The sequence below is a fragment of the Mandrillus leucophaeus genome, unplaced genomic scaffold, assembly GCF_000951045.1.
Source record: "Mandrillus leucophaeus isolate KB7577 unplaced genomic scaffold, Mleu.le_1.0 Scaffold142, whole genome shotgun sequence".
In the NCBI taxonomy this organism is placed as follows: Eukaryota; Metazoa; Chordata; class Mammalia; order Primates; family Cercopithecidae; genus Mandrillus; species Mandrillus leucophaeus.
The window spans coordinates 1979923-2004644 of NW_012101388.1; positions in this window are offsets into that span (position 1 = coordinate 1979923).

Here is a 24722-nt window from a genome sequence, read left to right on the forward strand (position 1 = left end):
AAAAAAAAAAAAAAAATAGATAAATAAAACAACAAAACAATAAGAGAGCATAGAGGATTGGAGAACACTGAGAAGAATGTTCCCATTCCAAGTACTGGGAACAACAAGGGTGCGTATCCGTTTAGGATGATGTGTGTGGAGAGGATACGAGAGTGTTGGTGAGAAGCCTGCATTTTATCAAAAAAGACAAAAGAATCATTGCAGGAGATTTCCCTCAACATTTCATGAAAAAATAGTCCGTATTTTGAGACGAAGCCTCACTCTGTCGCCCAGGCTGGAGTACAGTGGCGTGATCTCAACTCACAGCAACCTCCGCCTCCCGGGTTCAAGCGATTCTCCTGCCTCAGCCTCCCAAGGAGCTGGGATTACAGGCGTGAGCCACCGCGCCTGTACTTTTTTTTTTTTTTTTTTTTTTTAAAAAAAGTTTCCCCTGTTTCTGGGACAAAGAGAAAAGCAAAACAAGCAAACAACAAAGATCAAAGTTTCTTGCTTTTCTGGGTCATCACAGTTTGAATGTGAAAACAAGATTTTCAAATATTTTTTGTTGTGAATGAAATTCAAATGAATAATCATATTGACCTTCTGCTTTTTTGTAAAGCAGAGGAAAATTCTAGGAGAACTCGGCAACTCATTTGAATTTCTTCCCCTCCTTTGCCTCAATCTTTGCCTCTAGTGGTCTACACGTAAGAGCTCCTACTGTCTTGTTTCTCCAAGTAGATGTCTTCTCTTTGGAAAGGCCCTCAGGCTCCATAGTTGTTTTCTTTGCATGATTTCCTACAGAGCTTGAGCACTTAGCAAACACTCTTGATGATGCCCCTTTGTGCCTTTAAATTTAATTTATGAATCATCTGTATACTAGAGACCTGCTGTTCTGTGTTAGCTGTGCACATGGTATATTCTGCTCTTCAGAGCCACAGTGCTGCTCTCTTCCATAGCAACTTATGTATTACAGGAAAATTGCCTCAGTGAAACTTCAGTACCAGAGCAGAACTATAAAGGAGGTATCTGAAATAGCTGACATTTCATCCACTCAGTTCCTGAAATGGGAAGCTTTGTGTTTTCCATTACAAGTTTTTTTTCCCTTTTTACTTCATATTTTATTTTATTGATGTATAATAATTGCAGATATTTATAGGGTACAGAGTGATATTTTGATTCATGTATACAATGTATAATGATCAGGGTAATTAGCATATCCATCATCTCAAATAGTTATCATTTCTTTATGTTCAGAATATTTGAAATCCTCTCTTCTAGCTATTTGAAAATACAAATAAATCGTGGCTCACTATCGTTACCCTATAGTGCCACCTGTCTCTTATACACATCTAGATGTGTATAAGAGACAGGGAGTGCAGTGGTGCGATCTTGGCTCACTGCAAGCTCCGCCTCCCAGGTTCACGCCATTCTCCTGTCTCAGTCTCCCAAGTAGCTGGGACTACAGGCGCCTGCCACCTCACCTGGGTAATTTTTCGTATTTTTAGTAGAGATGGGGTTTCACTGTGTTAGCCAGGGTGGTCTCCATCTCCTGACCTCATGATTCACCTGCCTCAGCCTCCCAAATTGCTGGGTTTACAGGCGTGAGCCACCGCATGGGGTGCTTCTATCAATAAGTTCTAAGGAAATAACCAGAGAAATTCACAACAATGTTAATAATAAAATTATTTGTGAAAGCAAAACTGGGGGTCAATAGAATCAGGGGTGACTACATTATAATGTAGAGATACATGAAATATTTTGCAGACATAACTATACTTTAAAAATTTAATAACATGGGGAAATGCTTACAAAATAATGTTACTTGGAAAAAAAAGAACCACAACTAAACATATACCAAAAGCTAATTTATATTTAAAACAGTATATATAATTTACATGATAAGTTATCCAACACACAGAGAGGGAAGTATCTTGGAAATGCATGTTGCATACTAAAAATACTTATGTCTTTGTTTATGATTTCTGGATGTTTTTCTTCTTTCTGTCCCTGTTTTTTTTTTTCCTAAGTATCTGGGCATGTTTTTATCTTTAGAAAAAAAGTAAGATTTTTGAACTTTGCTGTAGTTTAGGTACTCAAACTCTATAATAGTCTGTTGGACTACCATTCCACTAGTCATAATATAATTTAAAATGAGATGAATCTGCAGTAATCATTCTAATTAAATCTATTTTGATTTCTAGCAATCATTTGTTCTGACTCTAAGTGCTCAGAAACCATTCACTTGAAACAGTTGACACTTTGACATACTTTAAACTCACTGCTCTATAGTTTGCAGAATCTCATTTCCAATAAAAACATATTTTTTTCTCTACTACACTTAAGTGTTAGTATATTTATATATTTTCCTTATTTTTGTAACTGCTTATAATATAAACTTTGGTTTATTGTGGAGAGAGCATACCTTCTCCCTTTTTTTCTATCCAAATTGATACTGCTTCTCATTTAAAATATTATCCAGGAGTTCTGTGTTTTACAATTCCCAGATTATATGATAGTCTTTTATCTTCCTTTTAAAATAGAAAACACCAACCCAAGAGTCCATCCTTAAAGAACCACAATCAGACACTATCTTTATGAGGTATGGATGGGAGGTAGACTAGTTCAAGGCTCAGACACGATGGGCAGGTGGGGGCCATTTGAGCCTTGAGGTCTTCACTCAGGGCTGCCCCCAGTGTGAGAGGTGACTCTGAGGTTAGCCCTTGGCTGGGTCACGTTTTGAACATGTGGTTCCTCCAGAAATGAACACCTGGTAGTGTTTCGGGGTCGGGGGCGCCACTGTTGGGTTTCCGTCACACAAGGAACATCCTTGAATATATTGCTCCATCTTTTGTTCTGTTGTATTTGGCTACCAATGACAATCAATTATTGCTTGTCCAGTGACTTCTCTGTTCTCTTGATACTCTCATGTTTGTTTCAAGTCTATTTCATGTAAAAAGGCTTTTTAAAAAAATTCTCATACTTTCCTGATTTGACTTAAAGAAACTACTGGTTCTTCATTGTTGTTATTTCAAGGCCCAGAGCTGCCCTCTTCACTTTGTTTTTTTTTGGTTTTTTTTAATGCTTTGATGAAAGTTTACTAAATTCCTTTTTTAAAAAAAGTTTCCCCTGTTTCTGGGACAAAGAGAAAAGCAAAACAAGCAAACAACAAAGATCAAAGTTTCTTGCTTTTCTGGGTCATCACAGTTTGAATGTGAAAACAAGATTTTCAAATATTTTTTGTTGTGAATGAAATTCAAATGAATAATCATATTGACCTTCTGCTTTTTTGTAAAGCAGAGGAAAATTCTAGGAGAACTCGGCAACTCATTTGAATTTCTTCCCCTCCTTTGCCTCAATCTTTGCCTCTAGTGGTCTACACGTAAGAGCTCCTACTGTCTTGTTTCTCCAAGTAGATGTCTTCTCTTTGGAAAGGCCCTCAGGCTCCATAGTTGTTTTCTTTGCATGATTTCCTACAGAGCTTGAGCACTTAGCAAACACTCTTGATGATGCCCCTTTGTGCCTTTAAATTTAATTTATGAATCATCTGTATACTAGAGACCTGCTGTTCTGTGTTAGCTGTGCACATGGTATATTCTGCTCTTCAGAGCCACAGTGCTGCTCTCTTCCATAGCAACTTATGTATTACAGGAAAATTGCCTCAGTGAAACTTCAGTACCAGAGCAGAACTATAAAGGAGGTATCTGAAATAGCTGACATTTCATCCACTCAGTTCCTGAAATGGGAAGCTTTGTGTTTTCCATTACAAGTTTTTTTTCCCTTTTTACTTCATATTTTATTTTATTGATGTATAATAATTGCAGATATTTATAGGGTACAGAGTGATATTTTGATTCATGTATACAATGTATAATGATCAGGGTAATTAGCATATCCATCATCTCAAATAGTTATCATTTCTTTATGTTCAGAATATTTGAAATCCTCTCTTCTAGCTATTTGAAAATACAAATAAATCGTGGCTCACTATCGTTACCCTATAGTGCCACAGAACACTAGCACTCATTCCTCCTGTCCAGCTGTAATTTTGTGTCCATTAACCAACCTCTGCCTCCCTTCACCCATACCCTTCTCATCTCTAGAATATTTTCTTAAACAAGATCAGTTCCTTAGTTTTTAGTGCATCTCTTTTCTTTTATCTTTTTTAAAATTTAACATATTGTTAATTATTATTTTTATGATTTATAAATGAATACAAGTAAAGACATTTATTTAAAGTTGCTTATACAACATTCTTTCAGTAAATTATACACAATAATCCTTAAAGCCACAGAATTTGCTTCAAAATTTATTTGTTTTTATGTTGGGTTATTTCTAGTCCACACTGCTGCCAATTGTATGAGTTATCAAAAAATAACTAAAAGATGATAGAAAAATATTTCAGTAGATTGTTTGCCTTAGGTACTTTTAGCAACAATACATTTCTTCCTTAAAATAATATTAAACTGAAGTCTAGTATACCAGGTAGGGAAGTCAAAGAATGCTCTAATGGAGAACGGGGAAGACTATTTGGCGCTTACTACCCCCACTTCCTCATTTTCGCCATACTTGCCACTGGAATGCCTAGAGATACTACCAAGAAACTCTGTAAGTCTGGAATAAGACAGTAGAAAATTAATATTTTAGAAAATTATGTCTCTATGGAACCCTGTAACCACCAGCCACGGTAACCATATATAACTTCAGTAGCCACTGCTACTTCACATTTCAACATAAATTCCACCATTCCGCTTCTTGTGTGCCACCTGATAAAGATATATTTTTACTTCTTTCCCCTGCTTTCGTTCATTAATTCACTTCTACTGAAGTCCAAACCAATGAGGCAGTAGAAACCATGTAGTCAAAAGGTAGCCACTGCAAATTCATAATGTCGCCTTACAGGAAGCACTTCAGACAGTTTCTAGTGCTTATCGTTTGAATAATTGGACATTCTACCATCATTAAAGCTGTGAAAGTCAACACAAAAATTCTAATAACTTGCCTTTGCAAAATAAATGTCAGTTGAGGAACAGGCGAACTTCGAGAAAGCTGCAGAACGGAGAGATGCATTCCAATTTTTACAATCAATTAACTTTTATACTCTGTCCCAAAACCATGGGGATAATAGGAAAAATCAGAATATCCATATTACTTAAATTGATTTTAGAATGAAACATGCATGTGAGAGACAGTTACCCAACGGAAATTGCAGAAAGAGAAATGTAATATTTAACTCTTATTACAAAGCAGTTAGGCTTTTGCTAGAATAACAATTTCATGTATAATGAGTTTACTTTGTTAATAAGAGACATTGAAGACTTTTCATAAATATTATTTAAATTTATGTAACAATCCCTTAGTATATTTCTCTATGTTAAACATTAATTTAAAAAAAGCTTTTTATAAATTGTTTTTAGAAGCTCCAATACTATATAAATACTATATAAAGACTTTCAAAATTGCGAGAATATATATTTGAATAGTTTGCATTTTATTAGAGAATTTCTCAGGTTTCTTTAACAATCATTTGTTCTTATTCAAAATATAATGCTTGTGATATAATAAGCTTGACTTTGAGAAGTCAAAAGACAAAATATTCTGAGGAGTAACAGATATGATTTGATGATGCAAAGGTTTCCATCATCACCTTCACTGGAGTAAATTGGTCAAATATGAGTAAATTGACCAGATAGGTATAGATATAGATATAGACACATAAAAATACAGATGCTCCAGTACCTAGTACAAACAACTAATGTGAGAAGCTCCAGTGTTGTTTAAGCACAGGTGTTACTAAAAATTGCTGACATTTATTGCTTTAACTGTCCAGCATTCCCCAGCTGCATTTTAGAAAACTGCCCATACCCTCTTATTCCTGAAATTGCCAAACTCTCACAACTATTATGGGAGCTTCACAAAAAGATAGTAGGGCAGCAGCTTTTGCACATGTTTTGTTGGTTTGCGTGTGGTCACCTGACATAGTCTAAACCAATAACCATCCATCTCTAGGAATAGCTGAGAAACAGGCCTAATATGCCAGCTCAGCAGAATGCTCTGAGGATATATAATAAAGAGCTATTTATGTAACCATTTTTCTTCTTTCTAGGAACCGCAGACAGCAGTAAGTAATACATTTTAAAATGGAGTAAAATAGCAACACAAATTATAAATTATACAGATGGATAGACAGCAGCATGGAGAGACAAAAATAATCTTGACAGAATCTGAAGTTTGATTTCTGATCCCAATGGAATGTCTATCCTTATTTTTCATAAGATATACCAATGCCTTTATTATAGGCTCACAGTTGATTCACTTTTATTTTATCTAATTCAAGTTGGATTTTTTTGTTTAGTCCCTAAAATATGTTCATATTTAAACATTAGTTCTAAAAATTAGCAACGTTGCTGCTGAATATAGAATATATTATCTCTAAATAAGATAACCGTATTACTTCACAGAAGCACAATAAATGTTACCCATTTTCATTTGTTTAAATTTCAAATAAAACATTTATTTGAAGAAAAAGCATGTTAATATATAAGCAAAATATAACATTTGAATGATACATGCTTGTCAACTTCTAATGTGTAAATCAATGTTCACAACAGAATTTTATACAACAGTAAAAACTGGAAGCAATACAAATGTTCATAAATAAGAAAGACAATTAATGGTGTATAAACACAATGGATGTTATATAACACTCCATAACAATGAATCGCAGCTATACACTATAGGACAAATTTTAGCAAAATAAAATAGCAAAAAAATTTTAAAAGATTATATATAGTATGATGCACATTTGAAAATGTCAAAACAACTAAAGCACAAAACTGTATTTTAGCAATAGATATTGGTAAAATGAATGCCAATGAAATTGTAGATAATGAAATGATAATCATGTCATTATCATGATTGGAGGAGGCAGTCAGGGAACAGATGGTTAGGTATCAGTTAGTGAATATGCTACTTTATAGAGTATTAGTAGAAAATATACTGAAACAGAAGTTGAAAAAAAAGCAGGTAATATATGATGGGAATGTATCAAAAGCTAACAATTGTTGTTAATCTAATTCAGTTTTTAAAAATCTATTGTTAGCTCGACCTTCCCCTTGACACACACAAGTGATACAATATACAGCATGTTTGCAAGTTTAGGCAGAAAAATTGGATTAACACATATTTAGTAAATTTTCATCAAATATTGTGAAACATATTTGTTGTCCAATTTTTTTAATGGAAATTCTCCTATAAGCTGTATTTTATATTTTAAATATAATGTTTTAGAATTTATTTACTACAACATTTCGAATGGTTCTAATACTGTGAAGTATAAGGCACATTTTATTTTCAAAGTTAAACTTGAGAAAGGCAAATGAAGGTCACAGATGAGATGAAATAAGGGTCAGATAGTTACAATGCAAAGCAACACAATCAGTAAGAGGGAGGTGTTTCTGCTTCTGCTTGTCTTCCTAGCTCACTTATTCAGGTGTGTGTTCTGGAAAATATTATTTTTAGTTTACATGACTGTAGAAGTCAAGATTTTACTCAGCATAGATTGAATTATACTGAGCCTGAACCATGAATTGGTAATTTACGCACCTGAAACATGGTGGAAATTATGAGCAAGGTGACCTGATGCTATTTCTAAATAATCAGCCCTCTCACTTCCTAGGAAATTTCACCTTTATTACCTCAGCATGATACTTCCCACCTTATAGCTCATCAGAATGGGCCCACCAAGAATTTTGCTAGTAGTCTGCCTCACACATCCTAAAAAATGATTGTTATTAAGGAAAAAAAATGAGAAATGTATTTTTCATATACCTGATTTCTATTATCATAAGAATGATCCTAACTGAACTACATTTCTCTTGATTGTGATTATGACTATAAATAGTATAATTTGGTGCCTTTGGCTCTGTAAGTGGAAAGTAAGATTTTTTTTTCAGGATACCAATTACCCTACACTGACATTGAAGCTTGATCAACATGATTGTGTGTTACTAAAGTGTATTCTAAGAGATCTTTACAAATAGGATGATGTCCCATCTGAGAAGTAAATTTAAGGTCAGGACCTTTTTGTAATAATTTTTGTATTTCAGGAGCTTTCTTATTCCCTTTAAGCCTATTAACTATATGTTATCTTAGTTATCAGTAGTATTTTTGCTCAAATTAAAATTACCAATAGTTTGAACAAGATATATTCACAGTATATCTGGGATAATGCCATTAGTTGTGATCAGCAAGAAAATATACAGATTATTGTTTTCAACCTACAGACAATCCCAGTAATTTCTCTTCAAGGAGACCCTCCTCCGTGCTGCCCAGCATCAAGTCTTTTTCCATCCGATCATCCTCCATGTGCATTTAAATATCTCTTTTGTATACATACTCAAATTATTCAATCTTTCACTTTTCCTCACTTCCTATTATGTACTATTTCCTTTTTTCTCCCTTACTTAGCCATGTTTATTCTTTATGATCAAGCTAAAATCTCACTTTCCATAAAGAATTACTTAATAACACTATTGCTAAATAATCTCTCTTTTGTGAACTCCTAAAAATCAGAACTTCAGCCACTCATGTGTATCTTTAAAACCTTATATTTTAGTTACTTAAACATTTGTCATGACAATCTTATTAGCCTGGAAATTCTTGGAGCAGGAGGCTGATACACTTTTCAACTTTTCATGATCCTTCCCTTCCCTAATAAAAATTAATAATGATGGTCTCTACTGTGTTCTTCTTTCTTTATCTCATGCCAGTCTTCTATGAGCTGCCTTTACAGTGGTGAATAAGACTAATGTGGCTTTTTATTTCATTGATCTTCTAGTAGTGACTCATGGTATTAGATATTTTATTAAAGAAATATTTATTAAGTTTATACATGAATTTCAGATTCTCTAAATTCAGTAGTAATGCTCAGATACTGATTTTTTATAATTGTGTTCCGAATGAAAATATCACCTTCTGTTCCTATAACTTCAAAGTCTAAAATATTATAAAGTAATATATGTGTAAAGTGATGATTAATTCTTTAAGAGTCCTTTTCATTGGACATAAAAAATATTCCTCAAAAATAATACTCTAGTTTCTAATTTGAATTTTTCATTACCTTGATCAATTGCTAAAGAAGTAGAATTTGTCAAAATGATAAGAAATTTCAGCTACTCATTTTGGCCACACAAAATCCCCCAGTTTTTAATCTGATTGGAATTATATGAAAAAGCAGACTTTTTAAAAACTAAATTGAAGGTGGTTTATGTCCATTCAAACACTTTCTTAAACAAATAAACAACGGTTCAGTGTTTTAAAGGGCAAATAAAACCCTAAGTCAGAAATTAATTTTTCTTTTTCCAGGAGAAATGGATTTCATAATTACAGATATTTCTTGTTTGCTTTCTATGATTTTCCTGCTAGGTCTCAGAAGCTGCAGTTTTAAGAAAAGCATTTGAGATGTGTTTGTACCCTGAATGTGAGAAACTGGTTGTATTAGTCTGTTCTCATATTGTTAAAAATAAATAGCTGAGACTGGGTAATTTATAAACAGAAGAAGCTTAATTGGCTCATGGTTCTTTAGGCTGTAGAGGAAGCATGGCAGCATCTGCTTCTGGGGAGGCATCAGAATCCTTACAATCATAGATGAAGGCAAAGAAGGAGTAGACATATCATATGGCCAGAGCAGGAGGAAGAGAGAGTGAGGGGAGGTACTACATACTTTTAAATGACCAGGTCTCGTGAGAACTCACTATCATGAGGACAGTACCAAGGGCATGGTGCTAAGCCATTCAGGAGAAACTCACCCCCATGATCCAATCACATTCCACTAGGCCTCACCTACAACACTGGGGATTACACTTTTTTTTTTTTTTTTTTTAGCTGGGGTCTTGCTCTTTTGCCGAGCTGGAGTGCAGTGGCATCTCAGCTCACTGCAACCTCTGCCTCCTAAGTTCAAGTGATTCTCTTGCCTCAGACTCCTGAGTAGCTGGGACTACAGGCATGTACCACCACTCCCAGCTAATTTTTGTATTTTTAGTAGAAACGGGATTTTACCATGTTGTTCAGGATGGTCTCAGGATTACATTTTAACCTAACGTTTAGGCAGAGATAACATCCAAACTATAACATTCTATCCCAGCACCTCCCATGTCTTTCTCACACTGAAAAATACAATCGTCCCATCTCAATAGCCCCCAAAGTCTGAAATCATTGCAGCATTAACAGAAAAGTCCTAAATCTCATTTGGAAATGTGTTGCTTTCACAAATGAATCTATAAAATCAAAGGAAATTATTTGTTTTCAAGTTATGATGGGGGCACCAGTACTGATTGGGTAAACATTCTCATTCCAAAAGGGAGAAATTGGCTTAAAGAAACAGGGTACAGGCCCCATGCAAGCTTGAAACTGAGCAGAGCAGTTATTAAATCTTAAAGCTCCAAAGTAATCTCTTTAGACTCTATGTCCAACATCCAGGGCACACTGGTGCCAGAGGGGGGCTCCCAAGGCTTTGGGCAGGTTAGTTATTTTGGCTTTACTGGGTTCATCCCCAAAGGCTGCTCTCATGGGCTTGCATTAAATGCCTGCAGCTTTTCCAGGTGCGGGGTACAAGCTGTCAATGGTTCAACCATTCTGGGGTCTGGAGCATGGTGGCCCTCTTCCCATAGTTCCACTAGGCAGTGCCCCACTGAGGACTGTATGTACAGGCACTAATCCCACATTTCTTCTCTGTCTTGCCCTACTAGAGGGTCTCCATGACGGCTCCACCCTAACAGCAGGCTTCTGTCTAGACATCCAGGCTTTTCCATACATCCTTTGAATGAAAAGAGGAGGCTTCCAAGCCTCAACTTTTGGATTATGTATACCAACAGGCTTAACACCATGTGGAAACCACTAAGAATTGCCATTTGTGCCCTCCAGAGTGGCAGCCAGAGCTGTACTTGGGCCCCACTTAGCCATTGCTAGAGCTGGAGCAGATGAGATACGGGGAGCTGTGTCATAAGGCTGCACAGAGCAGCAGGGTCCTGGACCTGGCTCACAAAATCATTCTTCCCTCCTAGGACTCTGAACCTATGATGGGCGGGGCTGCTGCGAAGTTCTCTGCAATCCCTTGGAGACCTCTTCCTATTGTTTTGGTTATCAGCAGCACTTGCCACATTTTTAATTATGTAAATTTCTGCAGCCTGCTTGAATTCTTCCCCTGAAAATGGGCTTTTATTTTCTACCACATGGCCAGTCTGCAAATTTTCCAAACTTTTACACTCTGCTTCCCTTTTAAATATAAGTTTCATCTTATTTATTTGGTCTCAAATCTGAGCATAGGTTGTTAGAAGCAGTCACACCACCTCTTAATCACTTTACTTCTTAGACATTTCTTCTGTCACATACCCTAAATTATCACTCTTAAGTTCAAACCTCCACACACCCTTAGGGCATGAACACAATCCAGCCAAGTTCTTTGCAAAGGCAAAACACATGTGGCTTTGCTTCAGTCCCCAATAAGTTTATCATTTCCATTTGAGGCCTCCTCAGCCTGAATTTACTTGTCCATATCACTATCAACATTTGCGTCACAACCATTTAAATAGTCCCTAAGATATTCCAAACTTTCCTTCATATTCCTTTCTTTTTCTGAGCACTCCAAACTCTTCCAGCCTCTGCTTGTTACCCAGTACCAAAGTCATTTCCACACCTTCAGGTATCTTTATAGTAATACCTCACTCCTGGTAGCAATTTTTTCTATTAGTTTGTTCTCACATTGCTACAGTTAAATACCTGAGACTGGGTAATTTATAAAGAAAAGAGGCTTAATTGGCTCATGGTTCTGCAGACTGTACAGGAAGTATGATGCTGGCATCTGCTTGGGTTTGCAGAAGCCTCAGAAAAATTACAATCATAGCAGAAGGCAAAGGGGGAGCAGAGCAGAGCATACAAATCATGGTCAGAACAGCAGAGAGAGAGAGTAGGGAAGATGGTACACACTTTTAAACAACCAGATCTTGTGAGACCTCACTCACTATAGGGAGGGCGATACCAGGGGTGTGGTACTAAGCCATTCAGGGAAAGCCTGCCCCCGTGATCCAACTACCTACCACCAGTCCCCACCTCCCAAGTCTGGGTTTACATTTTGACAAGACATTTGAGTGGCGGCACACACCCAAATTACATTTCTGGTCAAGCAAATACATGTAAAAAAAGAAACCTGAGTGCAGAAAAAAATAGAAAAAGAAATTGTTTTTAAACAATGTGAATATAAAAGTGAATATTTAAGGTACATGTAGAGTTATTCTTTCACATGCCTCTCCGCAATGGAATATAGTTTGAGAATTATAGCTTGCGTAATTATGTTTACTTTCTTCCTGATTATACTGCTATTGGTGAGCCAGAAACTTGTAAATTATTCAAATAAGCATAATTTTAACTTTCAAGAAGTAAAGGGATTTGTTGGTGTTGAGATGTGCAAGTTGAGGTCAGAATAATGCTGAATTTGAGGCACAGTGTTCATTTTTTTATTGACATTTTATTACCAACAGATGGATAGATTTCTCCTCCTTGGTTTCAGAAACCAAGTCATATGTATTTCCCTTTTAAAAATTGTCATTTTTTTTTAATACTGAGCATGTTCCCAAATGTAATATAAAAATATAAACTGTAAACTATATGGACAACCAAATATCACCCTCTTGAAGTAAAATTTCTGATACAAATATTGATAGATATTACTGATCTGATATGCTTTTAATTTGACTATAAATGAAATGTATAAGAAATGCACATTAAAGTTACATTGTCATATCATGTATCTAGAATATGTATATAGACATAGGCACAATATATGCAAAAGAAAATATTTATCAATTAATATTATCCAACATGCCAGCAGCAGTTGGATAAAGTAGTGCTTCCATTAAGTTGAATAATAGCAAACTGCATTTAATACATGATTGCACAAAACTCTATCAAAAATTATCTGGCAGATTTATTGGCTGGATGACATGTAAACAAAATAAATAATATAATGACAATAACATATTTATATAATATGCACATAATAAATAGTTTGGATAAGGTTGTCCCTTTTTTTGGTATTATTCTAAAATAGTTTACAGTCATACCATGAGGAAACAAGCCATCAATTCAATAACAAGTGAGAACATGATTTGCAAAAACTAAATGTGTTTAGAGAATTATATTCAACATGACCCATATGAAATCTGTGGCTACATGACCTTCTGTTAGCATTATTTTATTTAACTGAAAAATGGATTTTATGATACCTAGCAACATTTTCTTTTTGTCTACATCAGTAAAAAGCAAAAATAGAAATAACTGCAATATTGGCAAAAAATCATTTATGAGCTATCATGCTGTGTAAATTATTTCATCTCTGGGTCTCAGTTTTCTGATATGTAAAATGGGAATAATAGTATCATTACTTTCTAGGACTTTGATTAATGAATATTACCTATAAAGTGCTTAGAAGAGTTTCTTGTCTACATAAAGAGATCAATAAATGTTAGGAGTATAATTTTGTATACACACTGTATGTTCATTCTCACACTGCTATAAGAACATACCTGAGACTGGGTAATTTTTAAAGAAAAGAGGTTTAATGGACTCACTATACCATATGGCTGGAGAGGCCTCACAATCATGGCAGAAGGCAAAGGAGGAGCAAAATCATGTCTTACATGGTGGCAAGTAAGAGAGCAAGTGCAGGGGAACTGCCCTTTGTAAAACCATCAGATCTCATAAGACTTATTCACTATTACAATTAGAGTGCAGGAAAGACCTGTCCCTGTGATTCAGTTACTTCTCACCAGGTCTCTTCCCTGACACGTGGAATCATGGGAGCTATAATTCAAGATGAGATTTGAGTGGGGTCACAGCCAAACCATATCACACACAAAAAGGAAACTAAATGTATTCATATTAGAGTTTTTATTTAAGCACCTAATGCCTCAATCTGATCTCAGTGATGCATAATTAAATTATTTTGTTGCTTACTCTGTTAAAGGAAAGCAATTTAGTTACCCCATAGGCATTTGTTTTCTTCATGTGTCACTAACATACATTATTGGACCTTAAGGACATATCTTACAGATGGTGTGTTTTCACAACATGCGACTAAAAGCTAAAAGACCAATATAGGCGGCTTTATATTCTCCAGTAATATCTTATGTATTGTAGACCCAGCTTATTGCATCCTTCACATTGAGATAAATGTAAAGCATTTAACTAATGATGTCAATTTATGTTGCTAGAATAAAATACTATTTGAAGTATTGTCAAATTTTAGTTATTAAAAGCCTATATTTACTTAGAGTTTGTCCAAAACAAAACTGAAACATTAGATCAAACATGTTACAAGAAACTTTTTTTAACTAAAGAAGGATTTTTTTCCCTCAAAAAATGTTTTTACTAAATCATTGCTTTCAAATATTTCTGCTATTGTTTTTCTTTTTGAAAGTCTCACAGCTGGCCATCTGTTGCATCTCCAACAAGACTTTTATGTTGAGGTTCCTCCATATATCTCAGTAGAATAAAAACCTTCACACGTGTCAGAAAACAAATTTTTACCTATATTTATTTTTGACACTCTTTAATTAATATTACATATTATATGATGCCACTACTTTAGATTCTGTTGTCATTAAAGAACTAAAGAAATAATCAAGAAAAAACCTCTATCTTCTGCCCCCACCAGTGACCAGACACATTTTCCTTTCTATTTTTATAAATAAATTTAAGTTTGACAACTACAACAAGAGTTAAAACATAGCATCCACACAGTCTCCTTCTGCTACTAATTGTGGATGTTTTCCACCAATTTTAGGAAGAAAATCCCACATATAAATCTCCAGTCATTGGGACTTCACTCAAGCACCTGAAAGCATAATTACTGCTATCAAATAGAAATTACATGGAACTCAGTATGTTTAAAATCAAAGTCAAAGAGTTCTACATCCAGAATTTCAGTGAAAGGAGCTCTAAACACCCACTCCTTTGCAAAACAAGTCTAACTGGTAAAGTTATTTTTTAATTGATCATTTAAAGTCTCTGGAAATTGTCCTAGGTTCGTATAATAAATTAATAGACACTTCTCAAAAGAAGATGTATAAGCAGCCAGAAAACATATGAAAACATGCTCAACATCTCTATTTATCAGAGAGATACAAATCACAACCATTATTAGATGATATGTGTATTAGTCTAGTCCATTCTCATGTTGTTAATAAAAACATGCCTGAGATTGAGTAATTTGTAAAGGAAAGAGGTTTAATTGACTCAACAGTTCAGCATGACTTGGGAAGCTTCAGGAAACTTACAATCATGGCCAAAGGAAAAGCAAACATGTCTTTCTTCACAGGGCAGCAGGAAGGAGAAGTATGAGAGCTGAGCGAAGGGGTAAGCCCCTCATAAAACCATCGGATCTCATGAGAACTCGCTCACTATCATGAGAACAGCATGAGCAGCACTAGGGTAACCACCCCCAAGATTAAATTACCTTCCCTCCATGACATATGGGGATTATGGGAACTACAATTCAAGATGACATTTGGGTGGAGACCTAGACAAATCATATTACTATCTCACATCAGTCAAAAGTTTTACTATAAAAAAGTCTAAAAATAACAGATGTTGGTGAGATTGTGGAGAAATGTTCACAATTACAGACTGTTGGTAGGAACACAAATTAGTTCAGCTCCTACAGAAAGCAGTTTGGCGATTTGGAGCAGTTTCTCAAAGAATTAAAAATAGAATTACTAGTTGACGCAGCAATTTCATTACTGAGTGTATATCCAAGGGAAAAAAATCCTTCTACCAAAAACACACATGCACTTGTATGTTTATCATAGCACTATTCACAATAGCAAAGACTGGAATACACTAGATGCCCACGAATGGTGGATTGGATAAAGAAAACGTGTTACCTGTACAGCATGGAAGCCTCTGCAGCCCTTAAAAAGAATGAAAAGAATGAAATCACGTTTTCTGTGATAACATAGATGCAGCTGGAGGCCACTATCTTCAGTGAACGAATGAAGAAACAGACAACCAGATATCGCATATTCTCACTTATGAGTGAGAACTAAACACTAGGTTCATACAGATGCAAAGATGGAAACAATAGACACTGGGAATTTCAAAACTGGGGAAGGAAAGAGGGAGACAAAGATCGAAAATTTACCCATTAGTTACTAGGTTCACCAGTTGGGCGACTGGGTCATTAGGAGTCCAAACCTCAGCATTAGGCGATATATCCATGTAACAAACCTGCAAATGTATTCCAATAATCTAAGGTAAATTTAATAAAATAAGTATTAATGCAACAAAATCTACTAAGTCTCTGTAAAAATGGGAAAAGTCTTTTTGTAGCACTTGAGTCATGACTTATTCCTTTCCTACAATCCCACTTCAGCTCAATCTTAGCTCCACTCTAGAGCAGTGTGTACAAAAAGGCAGGACTCACTTGCCATTTAGCTCCCAATCAAAGAAGATAGTATCTTATCAGGAGGGTCTAAACATCAGCACTTCTCGTTCCCTCCAGCTCTGAGTTGCAGACACCAAATTCCTGGTGAATGTAGCCAAATCAGTCAAAAATATCGTACACCACCCTGGCAACAGTAAAAGGGCATAGGCTCTGCACCAGGCAGGCCGGCCACAATTTTCTTGGCCACAGCTGGCCCATAGTGTAGTGGTTCTACATGGGAAAAATGAAGCCAAGACTAACGATGCTTACCACCCTTTCTCAGCACTCAGATTACTGGCTCCAGGATTTTTCACAGGGAAAGAGGCAGTCAGTCACAAGAACAGAAAACTCTGAAGATATCCTCAAAAGATCTGCCTTTATTTGATACAAAATGAGAAGTTCAAGGCCAAAAATTATCTAATGGAGAAATTTGGTAACAAGCAAATTAGAAAAGACTGGTAGTTCTTGCTAATTAAAAGCAACAAGTTACTACATTTTGAGTCTATTGAAACACTAATGATATTTGAATGTTGATTATTTTATCTTCCATTTTTATGAAATGTGTTGATATATTGTGGTTCTAATTTCATTTTTCTCAACATATTTTTTATTTCCCTTTCTATTTCTTCATTGACCAATTGGTTTTTCAGCTGTGTGTTATTTAATTTTCATATTTTTTATTTTCCAATTTTTCTCCTGTTATTGATATTTAGATTCATATTACTGTGATCAGAAAAGTTACTTAATGTGATTTCATTTTTTAAAATTTGATAAAACTTGTTTTCTGGCCTAACATATGATCTATCCTAAATAATATCCTTTGTGTGCTTGAAAAAAAAAGTGCATTCTACCGTTGGCTAGGATGTACTGTATATATCTGTGAGGTCCATTTGATCTATAGCACTGTTCAAGATTGATGTTTCTTTAAAGATTTTCTGTCTGGATCACCAATCCATTGTGGAATGGGGGGAAACTGATGCCCCTACTGTATCATATTTTTGCCCATCTCTCCTTTTAGTTCGGTCACTATTTGCTTTATAGACATAGGTGCTCTGACGTTGCATACATATAAATTTACAATTGCTATATTATCTCCTTGAATTCAACACTTTTTCATTATGTAATGACCTTCTTTGTTTATTTTTATAGTTTTTCACTTAAAGTCTATTTTGTATGAGGTAAGAATAGCCACACCTGCTAACTTTTGTTTACCATTTGCATGCAATGTCTTTTTCCATCCCTTCGTTTTTTTTAGCCTATGTGTGTCTTTAAATTTGAAGTGAGTCTCTTCTAGGTAGCATATAGTAGGCTCTTTGGTTTTTTTTTAATCCATTCAGCCAGTCTGTGTCTTCTGATTGCAGAATTATATCCACTTATATTAATAGGTAAGGACTTATTTATGCCGTTTGTTGTTTTCTGACTCTTTTGTAGTTCCTTTGCTTAATCTCTTACTGTCTTCCTTTGTGATTAGATGATGTTTTGTATTGTTATCCTTTGATTTCTTCCTCTTTATCTTTAGTGTATTTATTATCTTTCTTGGCTATCATAATATAAAATATATTACAGTTATAACAATCTGTTTCAAGATAACAACTTAATTTTGACCAATACAAAAACTCTGCGCTTTAACTTCTCCTTTCCCCACATCAAATGTTAGTGAAATCACAATTTATATTATTTATATATTGCATATCTATTAACAAATTACTGTTGCAATAGTTATTTTAACACTTTGTCTTTTAACTTTTACACTACAATTAAAAGTAAGTATGCAACACCATTATAGTGTTAGAATACTCTTAATTACATTCTTACATTTATGATGAGTTTTATACTCTCATGCGTATTCATGTTTACCTTTGGTGTCTTTTCATTTTCACTTGAAGAACTTCCTCTAGCGTTTCTTGCAAGACAGGTCTAGTGCTGATGAACTCTCACAGCTGTTTCTTTAGCAAAGTCTATCTTTCATTTCTGAAGGACAGTTTTGCTCGGTATAGTGTTGGTGATTGGCAGCGTTTTACTTCTTTTTTTTTCTTTTTCTTTTTTTTTTTTCTAAGAGTTTGAATACATTATCCCATTCTCTGCTGGCTTGTAAGGTTTCTGCTGAGAAATATATGATAGCTTCTGGGTATTCCCTTGTATGTAATGAATTGCTTTTCTCTTTTTTTTCCTCTCCAGGTATAAGAAGTTTTCTATTATTTCTTTAAATAAACTTTCTTTCCTTTAAATTTCTCTGCTCCCTGTGGGACAATCATAATGCATATATTAACCTGCTTGAGAGTGTTCCTAAAACCCCTCAAAAATCTCATTTACAATAATATCAAAAAGAACAATACAAATAAATTTAACCAAAGAAATGAAAGGTTTGCACATTGAAAATTCTAAAAAATGAAATAAATTGAAGAAGCTACAAATACATGAAAACATGTCACATATTCATATACTGGAACAATTAATATTGTTAATATTTACATATTATTCGAAGCATTATATTGATTCATTGCATTCCCTATAAAAATCTAATGACATTTTTCATGAAAATAGAAAAAAAAAAACTAAAATTCATATGGAACTACAAAAAAAAAACCCTAATAGTGAAAAAAATGGAGAAAAAATAACAATGCAGAAGTTATTACAATCTCTCTTTTCAAATTATACTTCAAAGCAATAGTAATCATAACAACATGGTACTGTCATTTAAAAAAAGACACGTAGGCCAATGTAACAGAATAGGATGCCTAGAAATCTCACATTTGTAGTAAACTGATCTTAAAACAAATAACCAAGGACTCACATAGGGAAATAGCTGTCTTATCATTAAATGATGTTTGGAAACCTGGATATCCACATGCAAAAGAGTGAAACCGAACCTTTATGTCATATTATATGTAGAAAAAAATTAAAAATAGATTAAGTACTTAAACATAAGACCTGAAACTGTAGAACACCTAGAAGATAACATAGGGGAAGAACCTTCTCAATGTTGGTCCGGAAAATTGCTTTGTGAATATGACCCCAAAACACACATAACAAAAGCCAAAAATAGGAAAATGGAATTACATAAAGTTAAAAAGCTTCTTAAAAAATCAAGAGAATGAAAGGACAACTTGCAGAATTACAGAAAAAGTTTACAAATTATACATCCACTAAGTGGTTAATATCTGATGTGTATAAGGAACTCAACTACTCAATAGCAAGAAAGCAAATAATCAGATATTTTAAAAAGGTAAAAGGATCTAAATAAACGGTTCCAAAAAAAGACATACAAATCACTGACAGAAATATGAAAAGTGGTCAACATCTGTAATCATCTGAGAAATGCAAATCAAAACAGTAATGAGATATCACCTCACACATGTTAGAATAGCTGTTGTCAGAAAGACAAAAGGTAACGAGTTGGCAAGGGAACCCTTGTACACTGATAATGGGAATGTAAATTGGTACAGCCTCATGGAAATGGTAGAAAGTTTCCTCAAAAATTAAAAAGAGAACTTTCATTATTATTCAGCAATCCCATTTCTGGGAATATATTGAAAGGAAATTAAATCGGTATATTAAAGAGATAACCACACTGCCATGTTTATTGCAGCATTATTCAAAATAACCATGATATGGAAAAAAAATCAATGAATAAGTGAATGAAGAAAATGTATGTCTGTATATGGAAATAAATATTATTTATCCTTTTAGAAGAAATAATTTCTTACATTTGTCACAACATAGATGAACCTGGAAGACACTATGCTAGATAAAATTAGCCAGATATTAAAACAGAAATAATACATGATCTCACTTATATATGAAATCTAAAAATGTAAAATTCACGGAAGCAGACAGTTGAATGGTGGTTGCCAGAGTCTGTTGTGGTGGGAGAGGGAAAATAATGCAGAGATGTTGCCCAAAGGGTACAAAATTTCAGTTAGGATAAATAAAATCTAGAAATGTATTGTATAACATGGTCACTATAGTTAAAATTACATAATGTATACCTGAAATTGCTGAGAGTAAATCTTAAATGTTCTCACTGAACACACACACTCACACACAGAATAACTATGTGAAGTGATGGATATATTAATTTCTTTGGTTATGGTAATCATCTCACAATGGATACATATATCAAAGTAACACATTATATACCATGAGTACATACAATTTTTATTTGTCAATATTCTCAATAAAGCTGGAAAAAATGCAACAAGCTAAACATTAGGTCAGCTAGTTTATGAGGGATAACTTTCTTCTATTGGCTGATTTCAAAGCAATAATATGAAATAATGTGTATATAGTACTGTTTGGGGGTCTATAAGATATAAAGTGTTATACATTTAACAGCAGCAGTACAAAGGAGGTATGTGGGAGCAAAGCCATACGGAAATGAAGATGTGAAATCGAATGATAATCATGATCATTTAAATCTACAGGAAGAAACGAAGAGAACCAGAAATAATAAGAGGTTAAAATAACAAACTGTATAAATACATACTTTCTTTTCTTTTCTCTGGTTCATTAGTAAGCATGAATTATATAAAGTTATAATGTAAATTATGATTTTATAACTATGGCTATTATATTTATAACTATATAGATATATGAATAAAAATAATAGCATATAAAAAGGAGAAAGATATGGCTATATAGGAACTATATCTCACTAGATATAAGGTAGTATAAATCAAATAGATTCCAATAAGATATATATGGTAAATCTGGTATTAACTACTAAGAAAGCAATTTAGAAAACACACGGGAAAATATTAAAGAACAACTGTTACACTAGGAAATATCCAGTTAGTGCAAAAAAAAAGACAGTATAGGAGAGATAGAAACAAAAAATATATGATCACATAGAAAAGAAAAAGTAAAATGATAATCATAAATCCAATTATATGCATTATACACCAGTCAAATCAATGTCAACTATTGTTAGACTGAATACCAAAATGAAGGGGCTGTTTTGTAATTGGCAGGACACATCAATATTAAAAGACACAAATAAGATGAAAGTATATTACTAAAAGATAAAATAAGACTGGACACAGTGGTTCACGCCTGTAATCCCAGCACTTTGGGAGACCAAGACGGGTGCATCACGTGAGGTCAGGAATTCGAGACCAGCCTTACCAACATGAAGAAACTCTGTCTCTACTTAAAATGTGAAAATAAATAAATAAATAAATAAATAAAATAGCCGGGTTTGGGTGGCGCACGCCCATAGCCCTAGCTACTCGGGAGGCTGAGGCAGGAGAATCGCTTGAACTCGGGAGGCAGAGTCTGCGGTGAGCCGAAATTGCGCCACTGCGCTCCAGCCTGGGTGACAGAGCGAGACTCCATCTCAAAAAAGATAAAATAGGTTGTAAAACAAACAAAAATTCTAGAGCTAAAGAGAAATGTTCTATAATGATAAAATAGTCAATACATGAGGAAGACAAAGCTATTATAAACAAATAGGTACCCCCAAAATTACCTTAAAACACATGAAACAGAAAAAATGAATAGACTAAAAACCAGCAATTCAATAATATCATTTGGATACTTCAATACTCTGCTTTCAATTGTAGAGAAAATAGGTAGATGATCATTGAGGAAGTGGAAGACTTGAAAAGCCCTAAAAATCAATTAGATCTAATGAGCTCTTTGTTGGTGGCTATGGCCCTGCTGGGAGGAAAGAATAAGCCTGTCCTCGAGAAGAATAATACTGAGAAACAGAGAAAAACAGAGACAGATGATATATTGGGGAGGTGGAGGGAGGCATGCAGGAACACTGATTTGAGCTTTTCAAGATCAATTGCTTCCCTGTCTTTTCATTAAATTGGTTTATTAATCTATATCTCGTCATTTTTGCTTAAGCTACTTCCAGTTGAGTTTCTATCCCTTACCAAAAAAATTGGTCCCGATGCTTATATAGATTCTGGCAATATACAGATTGGTCCAGAATAAAAGGTTATTAATTGAATACACTAATAGTACAAGGAGTAGATGGTTAATCTAGTGCTAGTGGGAAAAATAGTTATAAATAATTTGACATAATTAGATAAAAATTGACACCAAAGCCTTTAAGGCAACTTTTGAGCTTTTCAGTAAGAATTAGAAGATAAGCCATTCAAAAAAATTTTGAGTACAAATAGTATAAAATTGTCAATGATGGTACTGAGGGTCAAGGTAGGAACCCTCAACTGATGAAAATCAATGCTACATGGATATAGAAGGGATTTTGTGAGAGCCGCTATAAAGACTGCAGGCAGAAAAGACTATGAGCATCTGGGAAAACTTTCACTATTGTGGAAGAGCAGCATTTTAAAACTGTGGCATTTGGGGTGATCAGAGTTCATACAGTGGCTAAAGGTGGTAAAAATAACAGAAGTATCGAACTGGTTAAAAACAACCCTGCTGATGGCAGTATCAGGAAGGAAAAGGAGAAAAGTCATAAATAGTATTTTTTATAGACGCCAGACACAAAAGGCTCAGAAAAAGGTATACACCAGTGATACTTAACCGATACCTAGAGGCGCATAGACATGAGCTGCCTGCCAGAAGTTTCCACAGCCCCATTCCTTTAGTATCTGTACTCATTTTATTTTCTTATTTTTTCTAGATTTATTGAAGTATATTTTGACAATTTGAAATTGTATATATTTTAGGTATACAATTTGATGGTTTAATAAATGTATACCTTGTTAAATATTCACAACAACCAATCTATAACCTATCCATCACTTCATATACTTTTCTTTTTCTTTCTTTTTTGTGGTGAGAACACTTAAGATTGACTCTTTTAGCAAATTTCTAGTATAAGATGCAATATTGTAAACTATGTCAAATTGCTGTACATTCTAGATCTCTAGAAATTATTCATACGGTATAGCTGACCGCATAACTTTTGACCAACATTTTCCCCATTTCGCCCTTTCCCCAACCTCATAATCACCAATATATTCCCTATTTCTATTAATTTGTTTTATTTTAAATTCTACCTGTAAGTAAGGTCATGCAGTATTTGTCTTCATTTCTTGCTTATTTCACTTGGCATAATATCTTCCAGGCTCATGCATATCATTGCAAATGACACAACTTCCTTCTATTTTGAAGCTAAATAGTTTGCTATCATGTATATGTACCAAAGGTTCTTCATTCATTCATCTGCTCATGGACTCAGATTGATTTCATATCTTGGCTATTGGGAATAATTCTGAAAGGAATATGGGAGTGCAGCCACCATCTCTTTAACATACTGATTTTATTTTCTTTTTACATATACCCAGAAGTGGGATTGCTGGATCATAACAGTAGTTCTATTTTTATTTTTTGAGGAAATTTCATACGTTTTTCCATAATGGCTGTAGCAATTTACATTTCAAACAACAGTGTGCTAGTGTTCCCTTTTTTCTGTTTCTCCATCAACACTTGCTATCTATTTTCTTTCTGATAATAACCATCCTAAGCAGGCATGAGATATCTCATTGTTGATTTGATTTGCATTTCACTTACAATTACTGAATGGTGAGCATCTTTTCTTATACCTGTTAGCCATTTGCATATCTTCTTTAGAAAAAATTCTATTTGAGTTCTTTGCCTGTTTTTAAATTATTTTTTGTTTCTTTTTGCTGTAGAGTTGTATGAATTTCTCATATAAATTGAACATTAATGCCTTGTCAGATACATGGTTTGAAAATATTTTCCTCCAGAGTATAGATTGTTTATTTTACTCTTGATTGTTTCATTTGCTCTGCAGAAACTTTTTAGTTTGATGCAGTCACATTTGGCTATCTTTTTGCTTTTGTTTTCTGTGCTTTTAGGATCATATCTAAAATATTATGGCCAAGATCAATGTTGAAAAGCTTTTCCCCTGTGTTATCTTCTGGGAGTTTTATGGTTTCAGGTGTTAAGTGTTTCATTCATTTTGAGTTGATTTTTGTATTTTGTGTGAGGTGAGGATCCAATTTCATTCTTCTGCATGTGGGTGTCCAGTTTCTTCAACACTATTTATTTAAGAGACTACATTTTTCCTCTGTTTGTTCTTGGCAACTTGACCAAAGATGCATGGATATATTCTGGGCTTTGTACTGTGTTCCTTCAGTTTATAGATCTGTTTTTATGTCAGTACCATACTGTTTTGATTATTGTAGCTTTGTAAAATATTCTGAAATAAAGAAATGTGATGCATCCAGCTCTTTGTTATTGTTTTTTCTGAAGACTATTTTGGTTATTTTGAGTCTCCATGAGTCCATATGAATTTTAGGATTCTTTTTCTATTTTTGTAAAAAATGCC